The following is a 7,888-nucleotide window of genomic DNA, read 5'->3' as shown; positions in this document are numbered from 1 at the left end:
ACAGGGAAACAGGAGGTGCTGCGAGGCCTCCAAAGACCCGTCCACGTGGTCGCGGTCGGTGGTCAGAAAGGTGTCCGGGCCCAACGCCGGGGGGGAGGTGTGGGTGGGGGGACGACGGGGGGCGGGGGCTGGAGGCTGAGCATCGACCTTTGAACCGGGAGGTCGCGGCTCTCGGTCAGGGGACACAGCTGGGGGTGCCCAGTGTGGAGCGTGCAGGAGGCAGCCCGTCAATGATTCGCATCGCTGATGTTTCTCTCTCTCCCTCTTCTCCTTTCCTCTGAAATCAATAAAAAAAATTTTGTTTAACCCTCCTACAAAGGCGTGTCTGTGGTTCCCTGTCTTTGGACACGTAAGAATTGGAGGCAAAGAAATGTGGACTCAGAAGTCTGGAGCCAGCTTGCTCCCTGCAGGCTCAAGGTCAACCATCCCACATAGAAAAAATAAATAAAATAAAAATAAATAAATAAATATATATATATATATATATATATATATATATATATATATATATATATTTTTTTTTTTTTTTTTTTTTTTTTTTTTTTTTTAATAAGGAAGAAAGGTTTCCTGAAGGGCCATGGGCACTAGAGCTGGAGGAGCGCGGCTCCCAGGGAGCAGCAAGCCCAGCCTCTGGGGCTGAGCACGAGCTCGGCGAGAGGGGCCCGGGGGCCGCGGGGGCCTCGGGCTTCGCGCTGGAGGCTTGGCTTCGTGCAAGTTGAAGGGAGAGGGTAGGTGGTTCAGAGTCGGGGCCACGGCCCACCTGCATGACTGAGCCAACCAGGTGAGCTCCCTCCGCTGCTCTCGGAACAGTGTGGCCCATAGACATAGCGATTAATGTAAGTTTTATGTTACTATTGAAAGGAAGACTCATACAGAGCAGACATCCCTGAAGCCCTTACTGTGTGCCAGGCATGGAGGGGAGTTGCACATGACTTGTCTCCACCAGCCTGGGGTGGAGGTGCTGTTTTATCACCCTCTTACTAGAGACAAAAAGAGGCTTAGCCCTGGTTGGTTGGCTCAGTGGATAGAGCATCGGCCTGCGGACTGAAGGGTCCCGGGTTCGATTCTGGTCAAGGGCACATGCCTGGGGTGCAAGCTCCATCCCAGTAGGGGGCGAGCAGGAGGCAGCCGATTGATGATTTATTGATATTTCTATCTCTCCCTCTCCCTTCCTCTCTGAAATCAATTATATATACACACACACCAGAAGAGGCTTACCAGAGTTGAAGTCATTTACTCAAAGTCACAGAAGTCGTAAGTATGGAGCTGAATTAGATTTGAGTTTCAGAAAAACCACTGTGGCCACTGGGTTGGCGGAGACTAAGAGGCCAGACCCAGAACCGGACAGTAATCTGGGTGAGAGAAGAAACTGACCTGAAGTAGAATAGTGGGAGCAGGAAGTCATTTATTCATTCCTCCTAATGTAAGGAAGCAAGCAAATTCATTTTAGTGCTCGGTGCTCTACCAGAAACAAAAATGAAAAACAGGTCGGGGACATGGTAAGGGTGTCTACCTACCTAGCCTCTTCTATATAACATTGTACTGGTGGTCTAGCCAGGGCAATCAGGTAAGAAAAAGAAAGAAAAGGAATCAGATTGGAATGGAAGGAGTAAAACTGAACTGGACAACCAATGGGTCGGGGCTGCCTGTCACTACTTGAGCCAGTTCAGCAGAGACAGGGATGAGTCATGTATGAGCATTTATTCCAATAATGCCAGCAGTATGGTGTTGGGGTCCAGCCCCAGCAGGTCCAGGGGTTCCCAAAGGTGTGGACAGAGTCGGCTAAGAATGAAGGACACGGAGGCAGCGTTCAGTTGATCAGCATAGGGAGGTTCTTTTGCCAGGTTCTGTCTTTATTGTCCTGTTACATCTGTATTTATACCAGTTGATTTTAATCCTATCCATTCTATTCCAAAGGTTTAGGGCATTTGTTATCTCCATTCCAAAGTCACTACTCTATTGTTCTGTTAAGCTACAAGGAAGTAACTGAAGGAGATTATCCTAAGTTATTGTTCATAGTTAAAGTGATTAATTACCCGCCTGGCACTTAGTTAAGGGGTTTTATTCCCTTCCTTAATCCCTAACTCCAGGGAAAAATCCCACCTGGTGAAACAACCTTTCTCGGAGAGGTGACCTTGGTTAAAACACATAGCGCTAAGAAGGGGAGTAACCATATTAAGAACAGTATGCCATATACCCCAGGTCCCTTGAAACATATGCTGTGCAGATGTTTCTTCCCTGCAGCGACTGTGTCAAGCAGCAAGGATGGACTGGCTTCCGGCAAATTCCCCCTTTTTTATTTTTTAAATGATAGCGCGTGTAAATCAGCGGCCACCTCTCGGATTGGGTTGTTTAAGACTCGGAAGACCTGTTTATGACTTTGCCAACAGGTCAGTCCAAGGCTTAACCCTATATCGGCTCCCCACAGTATGGGAGGGCAGCAGGTCATCCATGAAAACCTGCTCAGCTCCCCTCCATAGCCAGCTGCTTATATTGGGTAGGAGCACAGATTACATGGGGAGGAAGGCAAAAGGAATAAGAATGGGTATAATGGTTACAGGTTGCAAGCTGGGGCTTGCAATGGGCCCGTGCTCTATTCTTTACGGCTACAAAGTTGTTAATCTTTTTATGATGACAGGCAGTTCCAGGAATAGGAGGATGGACTGCATTCCCGGGTTAACTCCTACTTCCCCGGCGACAGCTCTCAGCCAGGTTGGAATGTGCTTTCTCTAACCAGAACAGCAATCACGGTTGACAGAGCAGGATTAATATTTCTGCCCCTAACAGAACCATCTCTATTCGCAGATGGCATGATCTTGTTAGGGGGAGAATTGGGTCATTGTGTCTCTCCACACACACACAAAGGAAAATTGAGTTGAAGTACTAATCTTCAGTACCGCAGAATATGACCTTATACGGTCCTATTGATTACAGAGGTGATGAAGCTAAGGTGAGGTCAATAGGGTGGACCCTATTTCATATGACTGTTGCCTTTATAAAAAGAGGAAATTTGCCCTAGTTGGTTTGGCTCAGTAGATAGAGTGTCGGACTGAAGGGTCCCAGGTTTGATTCCGGTCAAGGGCACGTGCTCAGGCTTGATCCCTAATAGGGGGCATGCAGGAGGCAGCCAGTCAATGATTCTCTCTCATCATTGATGTTTCTATTTCTCTCTCCCTCTCCCTCTCCCTTCCTCTTTGAAATCAATTAAAAATATATTTAAATAAATAAAAGAGGACATTTGCCCTAGCCAGGTTGCTCAGTGGATAGAGCACTGGCCCTCAGACTGAAGGGTCCATTCCAGTCGAGGGCACCTACTTCCGTTGTAGCCTCCAATAGCTGTGTCTCTCACATTGATGTTTCTGTCTGTCTCTCCCCCTCCCTTCCACTCTCTGAAAATCAATGGAAAAGTATCCTCAGATGAGGATTAACAAACAAACAAAAAGGAAATTTGAACACAGATAATGTATAAAAGGAAGACCACTATCTTATCAAGGAATAAACCCTGCTGACACCTTGATTTTGGACTTCTAGCCTCTAGAATTGTGAGACAATACATTTTTTTGTTGCTTAAAGTGCTCAGTCTATAGTACTTTATATGATAGCCTTAACAAACAAACACACTTGTACTTAGGAAATCCTAAGGAATCCGTAAAAAGAAATAAATCTAGAGCTACTAAGAGTTTAATAAAGTTCACAATACAAGATTAAAATACAAAATTCAATTGTACTTTTATACACTAGCAGTACACAATCTGAAAATGAAATTAAGAAAACAATTCCATTTATAATAGCTTCAAAAGAATAAAACGTAGGAATGAATTTAACAAAAGAAGTTCAAAACTAAAATATTTTAAGAAATTAAATATCTAAATAAGTGAAAACAAAACATTTGAAATTAACTGTTTGATTAAATGGCTACAAAACATAACTTTAGGTCAAGTCATCCTCAACTTAATTTTGTGGTATTAAGCGTTCTAGAGTCTGGCCAGTGTGGCTCAGTGGTTGAGCATTGACCTATGAACTGGGAGGTCACGGTTCGATTCCCAGTCAGGGCACGTGCCCAGGTTGTGGGCTCGATCCCCAGTGTGGGGCATGCAGGAGGCAGCCAATCAATGATTCTCTCATCATTTCCTCTCCCTTCCCCTCTGAAATCAATAAAAAATAAAGAGTTCTAGAGCCAGAGTATTTGGGTTTGAATGCACCTTTGCCATTTATTAGCTATTTTACCACGGACAAAAATAACTGGCTTTGGCTTACTCATCTGTAAAGTGGGATAATAATAACATCAACCTCATGGGATTGTGAGAATTACATGAGTGATGCAGGAGGCAGCCAATCAATGATTTTCTCTCATCATTGATGTTAACCCTATGACACGCGTGTTAGAGGTGACACGTGAACTCATTTTTTTGGTTGATTTTTCTTTGTTAAATGGCATTTAAATATATAAAATAAATATCAAAAATATAAGTCTTTGTTTTACTATGGTTGCAAATATCAAAAAATTTCTATATGTGACACGGCACCAGAGTTAAGATAGGGTTTTTCAAAATGCTGACACGCCGAGCTCAAAAGGTTCGCCATCACTGGTATATGTAAAGCACTTGAAAGAGTCCTCATTCACAGCAAATACTCTATAAATGTTAACCATTATTTTTCTATAAAGTTAACATGGAATGCAGGTGTGCTTTAATATCGTTAATATGGTGTAAGGGGAAACATGCAAGAAAATGATGCCAAGGGGTTGCAAAATCTTTAATTCAGCAAAGAGTTCTTGAGCACCATAGGCCATGGGCTAGGATGGAGGATATGTCATTGAATAAGCTGACATGCTAGTGGGGAGACAGACAATAAATACTGTCCGGTGTGGTAGGTGTGATGCAGATAGGATATATAGACTGATGGGATAGCAGTAGAGGTGTGTGTGGGATATCCTTTTACATAGGACAGCCAGAGAAGGTCTCTGAGGAGGTGACATTTGTGCAGAGACCTGAATGATGTAAAGAAAGAAGACAATTATCTGGGGGCATTCCAGGCAGAAGAGCAATTAAAAGACTAATAACCTGGAACAAAACTGGAGTGTCTGAGAAACACCAGAGTGAGCAAGAGGGATGGATAGGAAGTCAGAGGGGGAGGTAGAAGCTAGATTATGAAGGCTCCTGTAGGCCACACTATTGGAGCATGATTCTCAGGGTTGTTTCTAAGACCAAAGCAAGTGACTACAATATAAAAAAAACACAAAAGTTAAGCCCTAGCTCAGCGGTTCTCAACCTATGGGTTGCGACCCCTTTGGGGGTCTAATGACCCTTTCTTTTTTTTTATTGTTTTATTGCTTAAAGTATTACAAAGGGTATTACATATGTGTCCTTTTTTTTTTCTCCCCCGCCCTTGACAATCCCCTGGCCTCCCCTACCCCCCAGTGTCTATGTCCATTGGTTATGCTTATATGTCTAATGACCCTTTCACAGGGGTCACCTAAGACCGTCGGAAAACACATATATAATTACATATTGTTTTTGTGATTAATCACCATGCTTTCATTATGTTCAATTTGTAACAATGACATTGGGGGTCACCACAACATGAGGAACTGTATTAAAGGGTCGCGGCATTAGGAAGGTTGAGAACCACTGCCCTAGCTGGTTTGACTCAGTGGATAGAGCATAAGGCTGTGACCGAAGGGACCTGGGTTCAATTCTGGTCAGGGGGACATGCCCAGGTTGTGGGCTCGATCCCTGCTGTGGGGTGTGCAGGAGGCAACCGATCAATGATTCTCTCTCAATAAAATTATGAAATTATTAAAAAACAACAGATAAGAGTATGGATTTGGAAGTCAGATAAACATAGTTTGATCACTTATATTGACTGAGCCTCAGTTTCTTCATCTATAAAATAAGGATAAACTTCTCTGTTACAGAGTTGGTCCAAGTGTAAATGCAATAAAATAGACAAATATCCTGACCCCTGGTTACTGCTAAATAAATAGCAATTGTTAAACTACAAATGCTATATTGGTATTGTTATTGCTGTTGGTAGTTAATAGACCAACTTGCAGAGTCTAATGTCCTCAGATTATGCTCATAGATGGTAAAGTTCAAGAGGCCAGTAATAAGATTCCTAAGATCACCCTAGCTGTCCACAGTACTTTCTTAGCAGTCATCACATTCTGCCCTTCCCCATGTGCATGCTTTCTCTCTTCAGTTGTATTGTCAGCTTCTTTGGGACAAAAACAAATATTTGATTGTCTTTCTGTATGTGCACATATTCTAACTCATTCTTTTTAATGGTTGTATAGTCTTCTGATACAGGTGTTAGTTTGCTATTGCTGCGGTAACAAATTATCACAAATGTAGTGACTTAAAGCAACACAGTTATTACATTACAGACATTTGAAATGGGTAGGCAGGGCTGTGTTTCTTCTGAAGGATCAGAAGATCCATTGGTGGCCTTTTCTAGCTTCTAGAGCAGGGGTCCTCAAACTACGGCCCGCGGGCCACATGCAAATACAAATATTGTATTTGTTCCCGTTTTGTTTTTTTACTTCAAAATAAGATATGTGCAGTGTGCATAGGAATTTGTTCATAGGTTTTTTTTAAAACTATAGTCCGGCCCTCCAACGGTCTGAGGGACAGTGAACTGACCCCTTGTTTAAAAAGTTTGAGGACCCCTGTTCTAGAGCTTGTATGAATTCTTTGGCTTGTGGTGCCAAATCACTCCAATCTCTGCTTTAGGTATCATAACTGCCTTTTCCTCTGGTCTCCTGTCTCCCTTATAAAGATTCTTGTACATGTAGTTACATTTGGCACACTTGCATAACCTAAAATAATCTTCCCATTTCAAGATCTTTAATTTAATCCCATCTGCAAAGTTCCTTTTGCTACATAAGGTAACTCGCTTTCAGGTTTCAGAGATTAGGATGTGGTCATTTTTCGGGAGTCATTATTCTGCCTACCATCACATGTACCATAACTTATTTAATCACTCCTCTACTGACCAACATTCAGATTGTGTCTAGTTTGTCATCATTACAAGCCATGCTGCAAGGAATATGTGGACCCATATTTTTGCACTTATGTGAGTGTATCTATTTGATGATGTCCCGGTGTTTCTTTGATAGTCAAAGGGCATGTGCATTGAAAACACTGACAGATATATTCAAATTTTTCTCCAAAGCATGTGCATTAATCTTATTACTCTCAACTATTTATGGAAATGATCAAGACAATAGGCTCGGTTAACATCAAAGTTGGTCTTTGTCAGGGAAGATACTAGCCCAGGACACGACTATCTACTATAAATTGCTTTTTATTTTTATTTATTTATTTATTTATTTTTAATATATTTTATTGATTTTTTACAGAGAGGAAGGTAGAGAGATAGAGAGTCAGAAACATCGATGAGAGAGAAACATCGATCAGCTGCCTCCTGCACATATCCCACTAGGGATATGCCCGCAACCCAGGTACATGCCCTTGACCGGAATCGAACCTGGGACCCTTCAGTCCACAGGCCGACGCTCTATCCACTGAGCCAAACCGGTCTCGGCAATATAAATTGCTTTTTACTTTTACTTTAAAAAAAAACACACATATTTCTTTATTGATTTCAGAGAGGAAGGGAGGAGACAGAGATAGAAACATCAATGATGAGAGAGAATCACCGATTGGCCACCTCCCACACACCCCCCACTGGGGACCGAGCCCGCAACCCAGGCATGTGCCCCTCGCCAGAATTGAACCCGGGACCCTTCAGTCCGCAGGCCGACGCTCCATCCACTGAGCCAAGCTAGGGCTATAAACTGCTTTTTAATTGAAAAGGTTTTAATTTCAGACATCCTTTTAGGTGTCTGAGTTTAGTTTGCCAGGCAGTCCTTCCCTGCGTTAGTCAG

General features: G+C 42.8%; 1 non-coding gene across 1 annotated transcript; it reads left to right on the top strand.

Moving 5' to 3' along the window:
* The first annotated feature begins 306 nt into the window (after window positions 1–306).
* Window positions 307–435, top strand: LOC118672560. The gene has a single exon (XR_004973121.1). It is a non-coding gene; the product is annotated as a small nucleolar RNA SNORA38 (small nucleolar RNA).
* Window positions 436–7,888: the final 7,453 nt, after the last annotated feature.

Source organism: Myotis myotis, unplaced genomic scaffold (genome assembly GCF_014108235.1).
Source record: "Myotis myotis isolate mMyoMyo1 unplaced genomic scaffold, mMyoMyo1.p scaffold_m19_p_17, whole genome shotgun sequence".
In the NCBI taxonomy this organism is placed as follows: domain Eukaryota; kingdom Metazoa; phylum Chordata; class Mammalia; order Chiroptera; family Vespertilionidae; genus Myotis; species Myotis myotis.
Note: the sequence above shows the minus strand (reverse complement) of the source record. Positions and strands in the feature narration are given on the sequence as shown.